We start from the raw sequence: 23,262 nt of genomic DNA on the forward strand, positions 1-23,262 counted from the left end.
ACAAGATCGATATCAAAACTATTGAGAACCTGGCGTTGATAACCATAACATTCACCGTTACCAAGATGTGTGGCAGCGCAACTCTTCACTTAGCGACAAATTCCTGGATACAGACTGTCATGGAATGTTGGTAGTCCATGATATTTAACTGGTGTGAGTGAGTGGTTTCCAATATGAAAGGGAAACTGACCTGAGCTAAAACTGGTAAACTAAAGAATTTTGGTTATGGTTCCATTCTTATTTATTTTTCTCTAGAGAGGATTCCACTCCTCATGCCACAATTGATTTTGGTGGATGAGGAAAGGCCTCGAGATCTACGAATGCTGAGGTGGGTTTCTCTTATGGTTTGCCATGGAGGTGATGGTCCATTGGTGAAATACACTCCTGAGTTTTTTGTGTGGCTAGGTCAACAAATCATCATGATCGAGGATTTCCCATAGGCAGGGATGGACTACAGGGGTGACCCAGATATCCCACTTCTGACAGGGATGCAGTGGGTTATCTAGGTTAAAAACTTATGATTTTGAAGTTTATTTTTATGGTTTCAAATTTTTATATGTTTCTGTCTTTCAAGGCTAATTATTAGAAATGCTTATGTAGATGTGGGCCCAGTTGGACCAGTGATGAGCCTCATAAATGGGTAATTATATGGGCTCATTTTACCTCCTGACCTAGTCAAACAAACTATTCTCTTAGCTTATTGTATGATTTTCTGATTATATTTATGCTTATAGGGTGAGTTGAGTTAGTTGTTATGCCATGTGGTCTAACATGTATTTAATGCAGATTATTAATGAATTTCGAGGTCAAATTCAAGGATCTAGTGGTCAAACTACAACAATAACTCGAAGTAGACAGAGGAGAGGACTTATAGGAGGGAATCCCCATCATTTATTGCTCCTCACTTCGAATTCCCCTTCATTCAGCTTGGAGTACAAGCAACCGAATCATGCACTAGAAGGTAGCTAAGCAAGTGGAAAATGATTGATAGTTATCTCGAGTTTTGGGAGCCAAGCCTCCCTGATTTTAAGGAAGTTGTTGGTAGCTTCAGATGTATAAGTAGAGAGGCCTAGGACCTCACTAGAGGTGGATTTTTTTCTTGTGTAAACTCTGCTCAAATTTCAAGCTTACTATTTTATGACAGTTTTATGTAATATTGCTATTTTTTGATAATGAAGATCGAATCCTTTTTGAGCTAGCACTAAGTTACCTCAGAGGGTTGAAGCTCTTGGTTTAGGGCCCAATCCAAGCAGCCAAGCTCCTCTTTACTTGTATTTTTATGCTTTACTTCAGTTTGTAGATTCGTTTTCTATTAGATGTGTTTCTCTTAGGGTTAAGAATAGGTTGCTTTTGATGATTTAGTAGTTTGCTTCCATTTGTGCTTTCTGTAGCAGGTTAAGCAGTGATCAGAGAAGATTCAAAAGGCTAGAAATAGTGCCTTGGCCTCTCTTCCTCTCTCCGGGATGATGATTTGAGGCAAATATTCTCTTGCTGCCCCAAAAACACAGATTTTCCCCATTCCTAGGACTTCTAGTGTTTGCATCTCTCTAATAGGTTGATAGTCCAGTTTTGCATTTGCTTTAGATCTTCTTTATCATGTTCACTTCCTAATTTACAATAGTCCTTTTTCATGCTTTCCTTTCTCACAAAATTTCCTAGCATTTCCTTCTATTCATCACAGTTTAGGCCATTTTAATGCAAACCTCTATTTTTCCTAGGATGCACTCATTTCATTGGTTGCTTGATTTTCTTCGTTGATTGTTAGTTTCTATGTAGTAGATCTCTTCCAGTAGTAGGATAGCTTACCAACAATCACACCCTCCATCTGACCCATTCCCTATAGGTCGCCCAAACCTCACCTCAAATTTTCCCTAGTTTCATTCATTTTTCATAGAACTTCTTCCTCTCTCCTTGAGAAAACCCAATCATTTTTCTCTCTTCTGGTGATTCATGGTAGACCTTAGGCACCCTAACACATCATTCCAACCTTCATCCACTCTTTCCACCAACTCTCACACCCTCAAAATAGCGAAAATTTCTCTCGGCCTCTTCCTGTAGGCCTCTTGTAGTTCCATGTTTTCCTCCTGTAGTTTTCTTGTGTCCTCCTGTAGTTTTTCCTGTAGGCTTTCTTTTGAAGGCCAAGTGTGGGAAAATCCTCGATAAGGCCACCTAAGACCTCCTAGGACCCATCCACACCATCCTACATCCTCCCAAGCTCCAAAACCACCCTCTAATGCCACCTGTTCGCTGCCACACTCACACAAAACAAATTAGATGCATGTCAAATTCACATAAAAACACATAAAAATCCAAAAATATGTTTTTTGCTTATTTACTTTTAGAAATAGCATGGCTAGATGTTGTTTACTTCCTTGAGTAGGTAATGCAATTTCTTTCATGGTTTTCATCGTGTTTTTGGTAAAAGTAGGATTAACTTGTTAATTAGGGTTTACTAGGTTTTGCTTTACATTCCAGTCTTTCTCCTTTCTGTAGTTAGAATAGCATCTATAGAGTAATCCTTCTTTACTTTCATCACACATATAACTTCTTCTGAAATCTATAGAAGTTGGCTTGAGTTCCTAGTGATCTCCGGCCGGCTAACCAAGTGACAACTTGCAGTGAGAACTAGTACTTGTGCATATAGCACTAACGCTTCCAAGTTTGTTACGAACTACTGGGTTGATAAAAGTAAAGTTGGTAGCCCAAGAGTTGCAGCATTCTTGCTGCAATACTGGCGCTCACCACTTTTTGGCACCATTGCTGGGGAAGCGTCAGAGTATTCTGTGATTACTGCTTTCTTCTATTTCCTATTGCAACATTCTGCTAATAGTTTATTTCGGCAAAAGTAGACTAGTCATTTCTTTTCTTTCAATTCTGCATTTCCTTGCTTTCTTTTTCAATTATGCAAATTTCCATTCAGCAAGTTCATTTCAACTAGTTGCAATTTGTTTTGTTCAATCACAATTTCAGTTTCTGCAGGTACTTTTAGTGTGGGGAAAAAGAAACAAAAAACCAACCAAAAATATTTCCTTTCATGCCTCGTAGGAGTAGAGATAACTTAGGAAAATTTTTGCCCAACACCCCCACTGCTTCACACAGCCAACCTTCTCTCTTCTTCAGTGGCTACAATCAAGAAGAACCCTTAGGTGAACATCTAGACATATTTGAAGAACCTATAGGGGAAGAAGAAGAAGAAAACATTCCTCTGGAGCCAATGGCTGAAAACAGAAATGCTAGGGGAAATGGAGAGAGAATAGAGGGTACCTTCCCCATTTGGGAGACCAATGGGGACACCAAAATGAAGAATATAATTCCTTCAGCCCTACCTCACTTCCATGTTCTGACTGTAGAAGATCCTGACACCTTCTTGTTCAAGTTTACTGTCATCTGTCAAACTTATGACTATGCAGAAGATGAGCAAAAGTTGAAACTATTCCCTTCTACTCTCAAGGACACAACACTGCAATGGTTCATGGGATTACTTGGCAATATCATCACAACTTGGGCTCAGATGCAACAGGCCTTTAACAACAAGTATCGAGACTATTGTAGGTCAAAAGATACTAAAGAAGAAATCTTCTGAATGACCATAGGAAGTGATGAGTCCCCAGAAGACTATGAAGAGAGGTTCCAGCTCAGTTACAAAAGGGCTAGTGTACACTTGACCCTGAGTCTCTGAAATTGGTCCTACTTAGGGGAATTTTGGGAGACCTTTTAGACACCCTCCATCTACTGGTCGAGGGAGACATCTACCAACTATCCTATGAGGACATAAAGACTATTTTTAGAAACCATTCTAGAGCAGCCAAAAAGAAAGGTAGGGAGAGTCAACCCATAGCGATTACCTCTTCTTTCAATTCATCCATTAAAGGTGAAATTGGAAACATGCTGGAAGACTTCAAGAATGAGATGCTGTAGACTCTTGCCATGCAAATGGATACCTTACATATCAAAAGAAAACAAGAGGAAGCAGAGAGGGTTTTGGCCATTTTTTGTCGTAGATGCACTAGGAGACATCCTAGGAATGAATGCCCATTGAACTCTATGGAGGTTTGTTCAGTCTGTGCCCTTCCTTGCCCTGACTTAAAGCTGTATACCAAGGGGCCGAAGGAGTCACTGAACAGATCTATTACATAAACCAAAGGAGGCCGCATGGACCTAAACCATACCAGTAGGGGATGCAAGGGACATCTCAGGCATACTACAACCCCAACCAAGTCATCGCCATACCTTCTTGGGGCCCCCCTACTCATCCTTCCTGGTCCAAGCCTCCTCCTTGGTCCTTCGCATCTCAATATCATGCCCAACTAGCCACCCATTCATTTCAATCCTATCCTCAGCCACAACCTCAGTGGAATGCATCTCATCAGGGGTGGAGGCCCTAATACAACATTCTTCCCGCTCTTCTGCCTCCACCACTTGCCCAACCAGAACCATTACCTTCTACTCCACCAAGGCAACCCCAAATGCCTGCCCAGCCAAATCTAAACCCGAACAACAGACAGGCTCAACAAGTGTGTAGTGGGGAACCATCATGCCCAACTTATGTTGTGGAGATTCAAGAAATTAACTTGCGATCTAGAAAAGTTCTCCCAGATAGCTAACCTCCACCTAGGGAGGTTGAGGAAGATAAAGAGGAAAGAGAACCTAAAGCAAATCCACCCTTTCTTGAGAGACTATCCATAAAAATCTAGCCTACCCCAAAAGAGACTGAACTCCTGGGAGAATTGAAACATTTATGTGTGAAGATACCACTTCTCCAAGCCATAAAAGATGTGCCTATCTATGATAGGTTAATCAAAGAGAAGTGCTTTAGGCATCCAGGAAGGTGCAAGAGAGATGCCCCAACCATCAATGTCATAGGACAACTGTCCGACCTGATGTTGGGGTAGGGTAGATAATCTATCCAAAATATTTGGACCCTCGAAGCCCAGTAGTTGATGTACACATCAATGGCACAATGGTTCCACATACCTTGATTGATCTGGGAGCTGCCATTAATGTGATGACAAAGGACACAATGCTCAAACTTAACCTCCAAGGCTCCTTGAGGAAGACCACGACAATGTTGTAGCTAGCAAACTACTCCATAGTGACCCCTGAGGGGATTGTGGAAGATGTGATGGTCTCCATTGATTCTTGGGAGTACCCTGCTGATTTCTTAGTTCTCCAGCCAAAGGAAAAACTCACTGGGTATCCTCTCATTTTGGGAAGACCCTAGTTGGCTACAACCGATGCCTACATTAGTTGCTGAGATGGGAACATGACCATAAAGAATGGGCACATGTTGAAGCAGTTAATCCTATATCCTCCTGCCCAACCCTTGCTAGAACATGATCTACCTCTCTGGTTGGAGGAGGAGGATGAGGATGAAATTTATTTTGCACCACTTTGTACATTATAAATTGCCATGGGGGGGAAACTGCAAGATGAGGATGATATGATTGAAAATTTTATTCAGAATCCACCTCCCAATGTATCACCATTAGAAGACATAGTAAGAGAAACCCAAAAAAGCCCTCAATCGATCTCTATGTGGCCGACCCCACTTTTCTCCATGTTAAAAAATATAGATTTCGGCCCAGAAAGAACATTGAAAATCAATCCATCCCTATCTACTTCCCAGGAGAAGGAGCTATGCATCATATTGAGAAAACATCTAGATGCCTTCACCTGGAGTTATAAGGAGATGAAGGCAGTGCACCCTTCCATATGTACTCATCATATATACATCAAGGAAGATTGCAAGCCAGTTAGGCAGCCTCAAAGGAGGACGAAACCATCACTTAAAGATATTGTAAAGGAAGAACTGCAGAAATTGCTTGATGCAGGATTCATCTATCCCATCTCTAACAGTGAATGGGTCTCTCCTTTGGTGGTAGTGCCAAAGAAAAATGGTAAGTGTAGAATTTGTGTTGACTATCAAGAATTGAACAAAGCCACTAAAAAGACCATTTTCCTTTACCTTTCATAGATCAAGTGTTAGACGGTCTGGTAGGGAAAAAGTTTTTCTCCTTACTAGATGTGTTTAGCAGGTACAATCAGATTCAAATAAGCCTGGAAGACAAAGATAAGACCACTTTCACTTGTCCCTAGGGTACCTTTGCATATCGGGTCCTTCCTTTTGGTTTGTGCAATTCTCTAACCAATTTCCAAAGAGCGGTATTGAGTATATTTTCTAAATTGGTTCATGGTGCAGTAGAAATATACATGGATGATTTTATTCGTTATGGCTCTGACTTTCAGGAAGCTTTATCTAACCTAGGAAAAGTTCTAGATAAGTGTATTGAGATGAACCTATCCCTCAGTCTATAAAAATATGAATTTTTGGTGACTGAAGGGGCCGTTAGCCTCTCCTTTGTTTGTAAAGTTAGCCTCTCCTTTGTTTGGCCTCCTAGGCAAAGATCTTGAGATCATATGGTCAGAAAACTATCAAGAAGCCCTAGATACCTTGAAGAGCAAGCTAGTGACTTCCCCAATTCTCAGAAGCCCAAACTGGGCCCTACCCTTTCACATTCACACAGATGCCTCGAACAAAGCAATAGGAGTAGCCTTAGGTCAAATTGATGAAAAGTTACCTTATGCCATATACTTTGTAAGCAAAAACTTGTCAAAGGCAAAGTTAAAATATACAGCGACTGAGAAGGAACTCCTAGCTTGTTATAGACATTTTTGTGCCTTACAACTCCAAGCATGAAATATCCATAAACCAAGGGATCCTAAGTCCCTAAAAGTGTTGTTCTAACCCCTAAAGGAACAAGGTCAACAAATTACAGCTTCTCCCAGAAGTTCTCCACCAGAAACTGCTCAGAATAAGTCAAAACATGATCATTTCAGCTGCTCCACTGGCTAGGTGCATTGCATTGCACCTAAATACACTGGCTAGGTGTGTTGCAACGCACCTAAATGCACTATGAGGGTGCGTTGGGCAAGAAATGACAAATGGCAGTGTCATTCCGTGAGGTGGAGAGACAATGGAAGCTTCCAGAATCTTCTCCTATGACACTTGCCTCACTGAATTCGACCAAGGATGAGTAAGAGGCCTTCAGTCTCCAAGTGGAAGCAAGAACTGATAGAGAGAAGACACTAATCAAATCACAAGCTGAATCATCCTCCTTACACACATCTATATATGGATCCCTCATCCCAAAGATCCAGAGGCTGGAATTTTGCACATTGTAAGGAATTGCTGTTGGTTTTGAGACAAACATCAGAGTATTGGGTGATCTATGCTTTGTTGGAGGTGAAGAGGGGCTTCTTTGCTGGGAGGTTGATGCTGCGTCAGGAACCATCAGTTGTAACTCCTCCTGGATCTTTTCTTGTTTATCAATAAAAACTATTTGAGTTTTTCCTCCATGCTTTTGTATCATTGATGCTTGTTACATTTGTATGGTTAACTTAAATCTGATCCTAAGTTGTTTATGAATATAGATCCATGTCTTTGTATAGTGTTGTTATAGAAATTTTTGTGCCTTGCATCACTGAGCATGAAATGTCAATAATCTAAGGGATCCAAAGTCCCTAAACATGTTGTTCCTACCCCTAGAGGAACAAGGCCAACAAACCACAGCAATTCACAAAAGTTCTCCACCTGAAAACACTCAAAAACAAGTCATTTCAGGATCATGTCAACTGCTCCACTCAGCATCTGCGCTGAATGTCAACTGCTCCACTGTCTACCTGCGTTGAATGTCAACTGCAACAAAGGCTACCTGCGCTGAGCGTAACTGGACAAGTGGCAGGCTCATTCCTCAATGTGTCAATGCCCAGGAAGCTTCCAAAATGACACTTGCATCAGGGAATTCGACTGGTGATGAGTAAGAGGTTCCAAATCTCCAAGTGGAAGCAAGAACCTCCAAGTGGACTCAAGAACTAAGAGAGGGAGAGGACACTAGTCAGATCTCAAGCTGACTCATCCTCTCTCCAAAATAACTATATATAGATCTCTCCTCCATGAGATCTGAAGGCTGGAATTTTGTTATTGCAAAGAATTGCTATTGGTTTGAGGTTGGATCATTGTGTGCTTAATGCTTTGAAGGGATCTGAAGAATGAATTCCATTTTGCTGGGAAGGAGATGCTGGATTGGAGCCCTATGGGTTGTATCTCTTCCTGAACCTTGTTATCAATCAATAAAGCTATCTTGGTTCTTTCCTATATGCTAGTGTATTTTGTATGATTGCATTAGTGTATTTGATTTACTTCTAATCCTGAATCATTTATGAATATGTATATTTGCCTTTGTGTTGTGTTCTTCTCTTGTCGCAAGTAGCTGTTCTCTTGTCACAGGTAGCTGTTCTCTTGTGATCTCGTGGGAATCAAGTAGCTGTTCTCTTGAGCAAGCGAGGAGGCAAGTAGCTATGGACACCCAAAGAGAAGAAGATCTAGATCGAGGGACAACTGGAAGACAACGGTAAGTCTACCGATCTCCCCTCTTTCACATTTCATAAAGGAAGAAACCGAAGTAGCTATATTTGTTTGTTGCTAAGGCGCTGTCACACCTTAGGTGGATAGGATCGCCCTGCATAGGCATTTTTCCCCACAACAAATTGGCGACTCCGCTGGGGAGATTTGTTTTAGTCATTTTATTTGTGTTTACATCATTGTTTGTTTCATAGACTCAACAGCAACAATCGAACTGCTTCGCAAAGTAGACTGTTGCTGCCTTGATCCTTCACTGGGTTTTTGTCTATGATCTGAACAATGGACTCACAAATGACTTGATGATCCTTTGTGATAGTCTTTAGTACCCTCTCAAAGCATCCCTCTGTTTATACCTTGCTTGTGTTTCTGATTTGGCCTGAAACAGTTGATTTTTGAGCATTTTATGACCCGGAACCCAAGAGAAACGAGAGTTTCTCCTTCAGCGCAGACACTGTGAAGGCAGTCTGCATTTCAACGCAGGTCCCGTGAAGGCTACCTACGCTGAATGTCAAACTCACAGTGTTAGACTTGCGCTGAACCAGTTTAGCCTTGTGCAGCTGGGGTTCTCTGCTGTCTTTTTCCCTGTTTTGATCTCTGTTTTTTGCAGCCTTTAACCAACATAGGTACCAGTCTGATAACCCCTTTTCTTTGCTTGAATTCCGCCTCCTTTTGTACAAAAAGACTGTAAGTGTTTTTATGTGTTTGTGGCGTCATTTACAGTTTTCCTTTGCATAAGCGAAATAATCATCCTGTAGCCCTTGATTCAGATCTGATTGATTGTGATCTTAGGAGAGAGTTCATTGGCTATTTATAGTTGATTATACATTTGCTTTTGCTTATTGGTTTGAGTTTGTCACTTTTAAGTGTCAAAACAAGTATTCTTTTCGAAAATCGCAAAGTGATTGTAATCTCTTCTACCCTTGTTGATTTCGAAAAAAGTAAACTTGTTATATCTATCATTTAAAAGCAAATTCAAGGTTGTACAAAAAGCTTTCTTTGTAGGCATTTATACTAAGAAAGCGGAAAACAAACACCTGCATTGTGCATTTTCATTTTGATAAGTTTGCGTGATTGATTTAGGAAAGAGTGCATTAGAGTGTGCTGATTGCTTTTTAAGAAAAGATAGTCGCTTTCTTTTCCCTTAGTAGCTAGGATTTTCAAAGTTGAAAAGATTATAAAGCTTGCTTATCATCTTAGACTGCATTTAGGAATTGTACCATACATCTCGTGGTGATCCTGAAAGACAAACTTTAAAAAGATCAACTTAAAATAAACTGAATGAACCTAACAATGCTTTGCAACATAACGCACAACATAGAGGTCTAGGCTAGAGACGTGTTCTGGCGTCGTTAAGCCTAGTGACTGTTGATCTCGTGGAAGGTGGGTGATTCCTCCTGAGGGACGATAGCGCTAGTACGGATTGTGCTCCCACGTACCGTCGTGTATATATTGGGAGACCCCTATAGGCATATATCCTTTATCCTTAGGAAGCCGTGTCAGCCGCCCTACTGATCGCAATGCAGTGAACACAGCATTCACGAAGATCAACTGCCCGTATCGTAAAAAGTATTCTGCGGTTTTGCGAAAAGTTTGGCACACCCTCTGCCTAGATCTCCAGAGCAGTTTCTTTTGGCCTTTTTCAGACTCTATAACAGAAAAAGTCCATCCAAGCATTTGTCACTTCGGGCTCGTTAAAACATCGAAGGAGACTAGAGTCATCTTTAGCTTTTTCTCGACTCTTTAAAAGTGAAAAAGCAAGTTGTGTCTAAAGCGTCGTTAACAATTTATTTTAAACGGAACAATCACCCATTATTCCCGCGTTGATCTTTAGGTTGAAAAGATGGAGCACACCAACCAAGGAGTTCCCCTTGGTGGAAATCCTAGTCCCTTCTCCTCTTGGGGAGATGTTGGTGCGCCCCACATGGCCACATTGTCACTTCCAGGACTGACAATTGGCCTACCAGTATGGCTCTTTTCAACCAATGTCGTTCAGAATACCACCATTCCTAAACAGTCGAGTCAACAGTTAGATCAGACAAGAGTTGCCCACCAGCCTTCCACTTCATCTTCCTCTCCTCCTTCCTCTTCGCTTGACGGAACTAGTCGACCAAAGAATCGGGTTCCTAAGGAGAAGAAAGAGAAGAAGAAGAAAGAAAAGAAGCAGAAGGAGCCTAAGGCGACTGGGGGAAAACAAGTGTCATCTAACAAAAATCCACACACAGCACTCGTAAGGCCTAAATCGCCATGCGTCATATGCAAGGGAGACCACTTCCATAGAGATTGTCCATGTATCCCCCGGATACTAAGAGACTGGTCCCCCCGTCTGCACAATTCGGTAGCATCGACCTCTGATAGCCATGTCGACTGCTCACCGTCAACTAGTGGGAGTGAAGCCCCAGGACCGAGCGGGAAAGCCAAATTTCCCTGCAGACTGTGTGAAGGCGATCACGCCATCCACCGTTGTCCCTTCTTAGACGAGGCAAAAAGAGTTCTAGAAGATCGCCCGATTTCACGAGCGCATCTTCCTCCTGGATATCAAAGACTCCTACCAAGTCCCTCGCTAGTTGAGAATCCGGTTGACCCGTCCAGGTGGTCAGCCGAAGCACCTGTCATTGAAGATGAACCGTCTGAATCCATACCTAACGAAAGTCTAAAGGTTGAAACGGCAGTTGACCCGGTTTTGCCTTCAGAGGCTCTATCTTCGAATGACACCATCACAGAGGAGAATAAAGACGATACCCTCCAAGTTCTCTTCATCAACACTGACTCTGATGATCAAGGGGGAAATGCCACCATTCCTTTATCGCAGGAAGGAAGTTCATCAGAGCGCTATCCGGCCGTATACTCGGTCCCACCACCAAGCAACCTGGTTGTGTCCTTTGACTGGAACCAACTAGGCAGACCCCGCTTGCCAGCTAGCATACCATTCAGAATTATTGTCCAAATATAAAGAATGGTAATGGCTGGTACAGTTATTGATGAAGGGGCATATGTGAGTATCCTTTCCTCTATTGCTTGGAAAGCGCTTGGTTCACCTGCGCTTCTGCCTGAAATGAGAAATCTATCAGGCTTTGATAAGGGAACCAATCGACCTTTAGGGATCCTCCCCAATGTGCCGATAACATTGAAAGGGAAGACCGTTCAAATGAACGTGATGGTCATTCAAGGACCCTTGGATTATAACCTACTCCTTGGACGAGACTATATATATTGCATGGGAGCCATCGTCTCATCACTCTTTAGAGTAATGTGTTTTCCGCATGAAGTAAGAATGGTCAAGCTCGTGGACCAACTTTCATTCCCCGGATCACGCATCGCAAATAGTCAGATACCATCCCTAAATGGTCTGTTCACGCAAGAAGTGTCTCAACCCACGGTCCATCCTCCTGATGAGCGCGAGTAATCCGGGAGGATATGACTGGAACCCAGGGGGCATGCATCCTGGTCTGCTTCGGCAGAGAACTTTGGGTATAGGGTAGGTTTCCGCGGGAGAATATGACTAGTCCGTACCCCGTCCGTAGAGGAAGAGGGGTTGTTCTAGAATAAGATTCTTTTGTCAAAGTTATGTGAGAGGACGAAAACCGTCGCTCACCTTTGTCTATTTCGGTAGACATTGCCGAGGAAGTGTTTTGTTTAAACTACTAACGAGACAATCTTTGGGTAACCTGAAAGAGGTAAGCCTCTCTCGTTAAAACAAATGTTTTAACGGAAAAGAAGTAGAGGTAACCTTGAAACTCTGTTTTATGCCTGGGGGCATGCAAACCTTTTGGAGTGCAAGCAAAGAGCGGTTATTTATCTGTTTTTTTGGGTTAGCCGTTTCCGAACTTGCATAAAGAAAGGATGCGGAGCAAAGTGTGGTGAGATGAAGCTCCATAAAAAATAGCGATCTCCAATGAGACACTCTTATCATATGACTGGTATAAACGAGCAGTTTTAGCATAAAGTTCATGCTCGTTAAAAAATAAATGCAAGATACGAGCAGTTTTAGCATAAAGTTCATGCTCGTTAAAAAATAAACGCAAGATCCGAGCAGTTTTAACGCGGAATTCATGCTCGTTAAAAAATAAACATAAGCTTGAGCAATGTTTTGGCACATTCAAGCTCATTAAAAAATGAACCCATCTCGGTAAATAACCATTGTGTATGTAACTTCATCTGCCATAAAAGCCTTGGTCGTGTTTGCACCGTCACCTCCACTTTTCATTTGGCCGATCATTCACCTCCATATGATTGTTTACCCATTTTGAGGAATAGCTGCGAAGAGTGATTTCACCTAGCCATCCTTGTGACACTGCCGTGATTGGAAAATTCCAACCTGTACCTGGAATCAGCTGCTAACCCTGTTTATCACTCGTTCCTCAAAAGACGAGTCTTCTTTAAGCTCTTTTCAACTGACTCATAAAATATGAAAAGATTGCCGAGTTTTGGCCTTCCAGCTCGTTAAAGCAACCAGAAGTGCTATCCCTCCTCTAGATTTTAATCTTTTTGGACCTGAGGGATTATTGCACAAAAAGATCGAGCGCTTGTTTTGTTCGGCTCGTTAAAACTATCGAAAATTCATCCCTTCTATATTGTTTTATACTTTTTCGGACTTAAGGGATTAGATGACGAAAAAGGACTTTTGGAGTTAACTTTATGTACCTTTTCAGACTCTCTAAAAATGAAAAGGACCGAGTTATCCTTGTCGTTAGACTCGTTAAAATCACTAAATAGCGACAAACTTGTCTTTAGACGAGAACGAGTTTCACTATCGCTAGGCTCGTTAAAACATAGCGATGGGCTTGCCCGAAGGGCAGGTTATAGAACAAGCATATGTTATCCTCCTCAAGCTTGACAAAAATAAAGAGGTACTGGTCAGCAATGACTGGGGAAAATTGGGAGAAAATCAAGAAAACTTTGATGGTAGCAGGTCGCTCTTGAACATGACACTTTTCCTCCGTACCACAATCGGGTTGGGTTGTTTCATTCACCGGTCACATCACCATGGTCTCGCCATACCATCCATAATTGGGGTAATGCTACCGATCCATCGCATCAGTGTCGCCATATGTTCAAGAGAAGTCGTTCAGAAAGAGTCAACCGGGTCCCATCCACTACCGTACATTATCCTTCATCCATTCATGACCGCCACCCTGAATCATATGTCACAGTTTGTTCTCACCTCCACTAAAATCATTAGCTCCAATCCGTGTCACTGATGTGGGATTCATTAAGGCCCTCCTTTGATGGATCGCTTCTTTTCGACATCAGCTCATTATCCAAGAAGTTGATCTAGGAACAACCCCTTCAGTACTTTGAAGCTTGCATGCCTCAATGGCAAGTTTCTCACTTCCGGCGACAGGTATACGTCAATGACCTTCGACCAGAAGATTTTGCGTGGTGTTCGACGCCAAGTCCTTTATTCACACCATGTGAATTGTACTGCAGTACCTTGAGGGTCATTATCATTATCGATGATTCCTCTCGCTCTTGTTAACGGTTTACATCATTGACCGGTAATCAAGCGATGTCTTTCCATGTTCGACTTCAGCGCAATTCTCACATGGATCGACTTGTACTTAGAGTGAAGATCGAACGAGTTTGAAGACCCCAGATCTAGTTTCATCCATTCGGGCTGCGATATATATTCAGGAAAAATAAAGACATTTGACATGTACATCATTGCAGCAGATGATCATCCTACTCAAAGGATGATAATTTCACCAAAATTATCAGTCTACCATCAGACGATTGTCTGTGCTATGTACAAAAATGAATTTATAAAGCTGAGCATGGGAATGCCCGCCTCAGCTAGATCATGAAAGCAGTATGAATCATAATGTATTGTATTGTATCTTATTACAGGTCTCCTCCCAGCAAATGGATGAACTTCGGATCCTCCTGAATAAAGAATTTCACTCGATAAACGGCCTCATACTTTAGGGGGCAACTGTTATAGACATTTTTGTGTCTTGCATCATTGAGCATGAAATGTCAATAATCTAAGGGATCCAAAGTCCCTAAACATGTTGTTCCTACCCCTAGAGGAACAAGGCCAACAAACCACAGCAATTCACAAAAGTTCTCCACCTGAAAACACTCAAAAACAAGTCATTTCAGGATCATGTCAACTGCTCCACTTAGCATCTGCGCTGAATGTCAACTGCTCCACTGTCTACCTGCGTTGAATGTCAACTGCAACAAAGGCTACCTGCGCTGAGCGTAACTGGACAAGTGGTAGGCTCATTCCTCAATGTGTCAATGCCCAGGAAGCTTCCAAAATGACACTTGCATCAGGGAATTCGACTGGTGATGAGTAAGAGGTTCCAAATCTCCAAGTGGAAGCAAGAACCTCCAAGTGGACTCAAGAACTGAGAGAGGGAGAGAACACTAGTCAGATCTCAAGCTGACTCATCCTCTCTCCAAAATAACTATATATAGATCTCTCCTCCATGAGATCTGAAGGCTGGAATTTTGTTATTGCAAAGAATTGCTGTTGGTTTGAGGTTGGATCATTGGGTGCTTAATGCTTTGAAGGGAGCTGAAGAAGGAATTCCATTCTGCTGGGAAGGAGATGCTGGATTGGAGCCCTATGGGTTGTATCTCTTCCTGAACCTTGTTATCAATCAATAAAGCTATCTTGGTTCTTTCCTATATGCTAGTGTATTTTGTATGATTGCATTAGTGTATTTGATTTACTTCTAATCCTGAATCATTTATGAATATGTATATTTGCCTTTGTGTTGTGTTCTTCTCTTGTCGCAAGTAGCTGTTCTCTTGTCACAGGTAGCTGTTCTCTTATGATCTCGTGGGAATCAAGTAGCTGTTCTCTTGAGCAAGCGAGGAGGCAAGTAGCTGTGGACACCCAAAGAGAAGAAGATCTAGATCGAGGGACAACCGGAAGACAACGGTAAGTCTACCGATCTCCCCTCTTTCACATTTCATAAAGGAAGAAACCGAAGTAGCTATATCTGTTTGTTGCTAAGGCGCTGTCACACCTTAGGTGGATAGGATCGTCCTGCATAGGCATTTTTCCCCACAACAAGTGTTCTTCTTCTGTGATCTTACAGGTACTTGGTGAAGCTGGGCAAGTAAGGGAGCAGGTAGCTGGAAGCTGTCAAAGAAGAGAGGGATTGGATCAAAGGATTAGCGCAAGACACAGGTTGGTTCTTTCTATTCCTCTCTATCTATAGTTCATAAAGGAAATACAAAAGTAGTTTTTCTCTGTTTGTTTCTAAGGCAGCTGTCACACCTTAGTGGGATAGAGCAGTTCTAAATTGACACTTTTCCCGGTAACAAAATGGCGACTCCGCTGGGGAGTGTCTAATTAGTTTGTTTGTGTATCTCTTTGTTGTTCGTTTCATAAACTTATAAGTAGCATTCGAACTGCATTTGCCATAACAAATGCAAAGTAGACATCTGCTGCTTCAATCCATTCACTGGATCTATTTATGATTTGAACAGCTGATTCACGAACTATCTGATTGCCCTTGTGATAGCTCTTAGACCCTCCTTAGATCTACCCCTGATTGTGCATTACTGATTGCTTTTACTCGGCCAAAAACCAAAGACTGAACTGCAAACTGTGACCAAGAACCCGGACAAATTCTCGTTTCTGGCCCAGCGCAGGTACTGTTAAGAGATCCTGCATTTCAACGCACTTCCCGAAAGGGCAACCTGCGCTGCAATGCAGTTTCTCTGTGTTATAGGTGTGCTGATTAGACTAGCCCTGTGCAGCTGAGGTTCTTGTGCTTCATTCTATCCAGTTCTATCTCTGAATTTTGCTGCCCGTGATCAGTATATGTCTGTTTAAAACCCCTTTTCCTTGCTGTTATTCCGCCTCCTTTGTACAAAAGAACTGTAGATGTTTTTGTGTGTTTTTTGAGTCGTTTACAGTTTTCCATTGCAAAAGTAGAATAGTCGTACTGTCGTCCTTTGATTTAGATCTGTCGCAAGTGTCGATTTCGATCATAGAAGAAAGTTTGATTGCTGTTGATGGTCGATTATACTTTTACTATTGCCTTTGGTCTGAGTTTGTGATTTTCTAGTGTCAAAAACAAGTATTCATTTCAAAATCGTAAAGTGTCGTAATCGTCTCTATCTTTTGATTTCGAAAAGAAGCTTGTTTGTGTTTGTCTCTTGAAAGCAAATTCAGATTTGTACATCAACTTTCTTTTTAGCATCAATAATAAGAAAGTCGAAAACAAATACATGCATGTGCATTTGCATATAGACAGTCTGTTTGGCTTGATTTAGGAAAGTGAATTTACAGTGTGCTCTTTGCTCTTTGTGAAAAGATTATGTCTTTCTTTTCCTCTAGTAGCTACGATTTTCATTGCACAAAAGAGATAAAAGTTTGTTTATCATCTTTTAGATTTCATTTTAGGAATTACATCTACATCTCGTAGTGAACCCAAAAGGCAAACTTCATAAGCAAGATCAACTTAAAATAAATTCAATGAATCTAACAACGCTTTGGAACTTAACGCACAACATTTAGAGGTCTAGGTTAGAGACGTATTTCGGCGTTGTAAAGCCTGGTAACTGTTGTCCTCACTGATGGTTGGGTGATTCCTCCACTTTGAGACGATAAGTGCTAGTACGGACTTGTGCTCCCACGTACCGTCGAGTATATTTTGGGAGACCCCTATAGGCTTAAATCCTTTATCCATAGGAAGCTGTGTCTTCTGCCCTATCGATCGCAATGCACTGAACACAACATTCGGGAAGATTGACTGCCGTACCATAAAAAGTATTCTGCAGTTTTGCGATTGGTTTGGTACTCCTTCTACCTAGACCTCCAGAGCAGTCCCTTTCGTTCCTTTTCAGACTCCTTAACGGAAAAGGTCCATCTGAGCACTTGTCAGTTCAGGCTCATTAAAAATCGAAGGAGACTAGAGTCATCTTTTGTTTTTTCTCGACTCTTAAAACTGAAAAAACAAGTTGTGTCAAAGCGTATAAAAATTTATTTTAAAAGGAATATTCATTACCCTTTCCTACATTGATCTTGGGTTGAGAAAATGGAGTCTACCAACCAAGGAATTCCCCTTGGAGGAAATCCTACTCCCTTCTCCTCTTGGGAAGATGTTGGTGCACCCCATATGGCCACATTGTCGCTTCCAGGGCTGACAATTGGTTTGCCTGTATGGCCCTTCTCAACCTCTGTCGTTCAGAACACCACTATTCCTGAACAATCGAATCAGCAATTAGATGAGTCCAGAGTTGCCCACCAGCCTTCTACTTCCTCTAATTCTTCCTCTCCTTCTTCCTCTTCGCTTGATGGGGCTGGTAAAGCCAAAAGTCAAGTTCCTAAGGAGAATAAGGAAAAGAAGAAGAAAGAGGAGAAGAAGAAGGAGCCAAAGGCGAATGGGGGAAAACGAGTGTCGTCTAATGAAAATCCACACACTGCACCGACCAGGCCTAAATCTCCATGTGTCATTTGCAAAGGAGACCACTTTCACAGAGATTGTCCTTGCATCCCTCGGATATTAAGGGACTGGTCTCCTCGTTTGCACAACCCGGTGTCATCAACCTCTGGTGATCATGTTGAAAGCACACCATCAACTAGTGAAAGTGAAGCCCCATGACAAAAAGGGAAATGTAGATTTCCTTGTAAACTGTGCGAAGGCGATCATGCCGTCCACCGTTGTCCCTTCTTAGACGAAGCTAAAAGAGTTTTGGATGATCGTCCGGTTTCACCGTTACGACTTCCTCTTGGATATAAAAAACTCTTGCCGAGTCCGTCACTAGTTGAAAATCTGGCTGGCCCGCTCAGGTGGTGTTGGGACTCAGAAATGTCATATTTTCATCCACCTTTTTCTTCACTATTCCTTACATTTCATCATCCCATTAACCTGTTATCATATCACTTTCATACATACATTTGGGTCTCACCTTCTTATTTTCCATTTTATTCATTTTTGTATTATAAGTGAATTTATGATTAATTATTAGAAAATGTACATATTTTTATATATATCTCAAGAATATGTGAGTTTTGTGATGTGTAGGAAATATGTGAAGAATTAATATCTCCTCCACCATATCAAGGAGATAATTATGCAAGCCTTTTTCTAAGGAGAAAATCATGGAGGCATATCTTTTTCTAAGGAGAAAATCATGGAGGCATATCTTATCCTAAGGAGAAAATCATGGAGACATATCTTATCCAATTCCTAAGGAGATAATTAGGAGAAAAGCATGGAGGATTTGGTTGGCATATCTTATCCAAGATATGTGAGAGATTTGTGGGATCATGTTTGAGAGATTTGTGCGATGATATCTTGTAATAACGGGAAACTAGTTGAGAGTGCTTGAGAGAATATTGGATATGTAATTATGGAAAGGTTATCTTCCTCATGTATATAAGAGAGTGCTCTCTCTTCATTGGAAGGATGAATAATGAATAATAGAGAATGGAGATTACTTTGATTCATATTCTTATGCTTTCATGATTTGTAATTTAGTTATTGTAATATAATTTGACATAGTTTTATTGTTGTGAGCTCACATCTGTTGTTTGCCATTCACTTCTTCACATGTTGTATTGCTTTTCTTTTATGCAACTTCCTGCTTTCATAGTTAATGTTTCAATGCCTTCTTAGATTAATTTGATTTCAGTAATTTAGATTAGATTAGATTAGATTAGTTCCACTTCAGTCCTGCATTTATAGTGCATGTGTCTCGTAAGTCTACAGACCTCGGATTGACAAATTAAATAGTTGGGTAAGTACTACAACGGAATTAAACGAACATAGTTTCACCCAACATTTTGGCGCCATTGCCGGGGAGGCACGATGGATTGAAGTTTAGTTTGATTTTTCATGCAAGTGTGTTTAGACATGTTCCTAACTCTGAGGCGTTAAGGCGGTAAGACATGGGGAACAGCCTACGCATCGCATTCGAGATGCCGTAATGGGCTCGACCTCTTATGGATCAGGGCATGTAGGGTGTGTTTACATTTATGCAAGTGTGAATTTTAATTTCTGCAAGTGTGTTTGATTTTCGCAACTATGAAGAGTGTTTGATGAATTCATGGTTCATGGTTATAATTGAAGCATTCGATTACTCAATTAATGAGCAGTCCTTGTAAGAGGGTTTAATTGAGTATTGAATTCAAGATTATTTCTGTGATCCTTTTGTTTTTAATTCAATTTTTAGTGTGCTGATTTTTTGTTTTTTTCAACATGATTTAACAATGAGTTTCAGCTTGGAACTACTCACTCAGATCCTAGCAGAAGTCAGGATCTCTTCTTCCTTGGAAGAGGAGATCTTGACAAGAATTAAAGGTTCAACTACTCCCCAAGAAATAAATGAAGATTCAACATCTGAAGAATCCTGCGTATCTGATGGCGAACAATCATTCGAACAGGCGATTGAGGAAGAAGAACAACAGATCGAAGAAGAACAGGAGTTACAACATGATCTGAGTGAGAGAAACTGTGCTTATCAAAGCTTTATCGAACAATGGTTCCAGGTAAGTACTAGATTAGATTCATCTTTTTATTTTTTAGTTGATTTGCAGTTACAGCAACTAGACTCATCCACTCTCGAATATTTTCATTTTTCATTTGACAAATTGCTATTGAATCTATTGTTGTTACTGCTACGTGAATGGCTTCATTGGAAGTTTAACTACACGTAACTAATTTGTAAATTCTAATTAGTATAGAGTAGGTAGGCTTTCAGATTTAGCTTTTGCTTTCATTTTCAGTTTTGCTTTTACCTAGAATAAGTATGCTCTCCTCCTGCGTCTTTGTACGATCTCGAGGATCAGAAAATAGGTTTCAGCGTTTGCTTTCATAAGTATGCTCTCCTCCTGCGTCTTTGTACGATCTCGAGGATCAGAAAATAGGGATGATTTAGACTAATTTCAAGAATAAATTCATGTTTTGCAACATGCTTCATCACCAACATCTTTCGATATGCAAATTATTATGTCCATTTGTTAAAAAAGAAATTTTTTTAGAGAAAGTTTAGTTTCTTTCTAGTTTTTCATTGATTAAAAGAAAAAATATAAAAAAAAAAGAAAAAAAACAAACTAACCATTTTTGTTTTTAACGATAAGGTTAATTTCATTTTTTTAGATTTTTAAATACAAATAAAAAAAAAAAAAAAAAAAAATCATAATAATAATAATAATAACATAAAATAATAACACAGTCAACCACCGCACTCATAAATAAACAAAAATCTGGACAAAGGACTCAGTTTCCCCCATACCCAACTTGTTTGCTGTAGAATTTGACTCGGCCCAGAACAAGGAGGTCATGGACATTAATGCTAACCATGTGGGTATTGACATAGAGAGCTTGATCCCTTCAAAAACTGTTGATGTTTCTGAAATGGAATTGACCCTCAATGATGGAACTCAATTGCACGCTTGGATAGACTATGATGCAAGGTTCTAGAGGTCAGGTTGAGTAAATCTGGTCTGATTAGGCCCTCTGCTCCCCTGATTTCGCACTCTGTTGATCTATGGAAGGATGAGATGTATGTGGGGATTCGCTCCTCCAGTGGGGATTCATCTCAGAACAATGCAGTTTACTCATGGAGTTTCACTAGCAGCCCTTTTCATCGGCCCCAGCACTCTCATCCCGTGAACCCTCAAGCCTTCTCTCAAAATGGAAGGAGTTCTTTCCACCGGAAGCTGCTGGGAGTGGCTCCATCACTCAAGCCCTGTTTATTGACATATTCCTTCAACCGGTTCACAATCGTCTCCGTTGGATTCTCTGCCACTCCATGAAATTTTGTGAATCCTGTCACATGGATTTTAGTTCCGGGCGGCCCCTCTGATCCCATTTTCTCACTTCTGGATGTCCGAAGCAAAATTCACCGGCCCCCAATCCCAATTTCCGCTGCCCTGATGAAATGGGCTGGCAGCCTCAAAGGACTCCCATGGGTGCCCCAATGACACAGCTCCTCCATATACATTTACAGTTTCAGGGTTGAGATCAAGTATCTTCTGGTTCGCAAGAGCCACAACAGAAAACGCTTCATTGATCTCATAGTAGTCAATTTGCAAAGCCTCCAAGCCTGCCCTTGAAATAGCTTTTGGTATGGCTAGAACCGGTGCAGTTGTAAACAGTTTAGGTACCTGTGCAGCATCAACATATCCTGTGATCTTTGCTATAACTTGTAATCCTAGTTCCAAAGCCTTCTCTCCACTCACTAACACTACAACAGCTGCTCCATCACTAATTGTTGAAGCATTACCTGCAGCGACACTTCCACCTTCTTTAAATGCTGGTCTAAGTTTTCTTAGTTTTGCAGCATCAAACTTCCCCAAGCCTTCATCTTTGTCAATAACTGTGGAAGGCTTTCCTCTACGTCTAGAAACCTCAACTGGAACTATTTCCCATGCAAAAGCACCATTGTTCTGGGCATCAATTCCACGTTCGAAACTCTGAACAACATGGTTGTCCTGTTCTTCTCTTGTTATGTTATGATTATTTGCACATAACTCTGCACATACTCCCATGCCAATGTCCTTGTAAACATCCCAGAGTCCGTCTTTCATCATTCCATCGACAAGAGATCCGTGTCCCAGACGATACCCCTTTCTGGCATCAGGCAGGTAATAAGGAGCATTTGATATTCTTTCCATGCCTCCAGCCACAACAATATCATTGCTTCCTAACTGGATACTCTGCGCTGCTAACGTTGTTACTTTCATTCCTGATGCACAGACTTTGTTGATTGCATATTTATTTTGAAGATAATTCTGAGGCGCGCTCACTGGCAAGGGAAGGGTTTTACAACACACTTATAGATAGAAGTAGCCGAGTGGAGTGCGAGATTTTGCAGGGCTGCAGCCATCCTGAATCTGTGAGGGAATATATTCTGGAGGAGAGATGCGATGGTTACCATAGCATACAATTCTTTCTTGACACCATTCAAGACCAATTACCCAACTCCTACGTGGTTGTTTAGGAAATCTGTAGCGATATAAGCAATGATATGGGTCGGATTTGTAAGTTGCAGAATAATAAACTGATGGCGGCTCTGTTAGCTATATCATAGGCTAGGGCTTCTTCACGCAGGCATGCTAGTGGTGCCATTTTTCCCCATTTTCTTCCCTTTCTTTGTAATGTGCCTTCGCTTGGTGGAATGTATATAACATTTTAAAAGATCTTTGTTCTCCATTTCAAAAGTTGTGATGCAGAGGAATTTTCATATTTTTTTCATGTTTAATAAATAAAAAAATAATAAATAATAAAATAATAAAAAAATAAAAAATAATAAAAAATAAATAAATAAAGTAAAATTGCCCTCATACATTCATAATACTTGTTCCCTAAGAAATACGAAAGCCTTTTCAAATGTTTTAAATCAATTTTCCTACAAACCAATAAAAACATTTTGAAAAAGTATTGCACTATCACTGAGTACATTGCATAGGGACATGCAATATTTCTAGTTGGGGGGAAATCAAAGTATGTTGGATATTTTTGAGAATTTATGGGCAAAAGTTAGGATGCATATACTAACAAGTGAAATGAGATTGGTGTTATGTGTAGGACAACGAGAAGCTTATGCAGAAGGCTTAACATTACGATGTGACACCTTTTTCATCCACAATTAGAGTTATTTCGGAAAATAATTAAAAAAATGGACATTTTGTAAATTCTTGAAAATGCGCTAATTTGTTTTTGAGTCACTTCATACAGGAATGATCGATGGAGATGGCACACAAAGGTGACAATTTTTATGCAAGAATGGTGCTAAGCGTTGAAGACAATCTAATGCAAAAGTGATTTTTCGAAATCACAATGAAACATGCATCATTGGATGCTTGAAGAAACTAATTCTTCACTGCACATATCATGACATTTTCCACTACACAAAAATCCTTTTGCGTC

General features: G+C 40.8%; 1 pseudogene; it reads right to left on the minus strand.

Annotated features, from left to right (window-relative positions):
- Positions 1-21,206: 21,206 nt before the first annotated feature.
- Positions 21,207-22,461, minus strand: LOC149248620 (acetyl-CoA acetyltransferase 1 pseudogene; annotated as a pseudogene).
- Positions 22,462-23,262: the final 801 nt, after the last annotated feature.

The sequence above is a fragment of the Pinus tabuliformis genome, chromosome 7 (genome assembly GCF_031772625.1).
Source record: "Pinus tabuliformis cultivar Carrire ecotype Pingquan chromosome 7, CPIR1, whole genome shotgun sequence".
NCBI lineage: Eukaryota > Viridiplantae > Streptophyta > Pinopsida > Pinales > Pinaceae > Pinus > Pinus tabuliformis.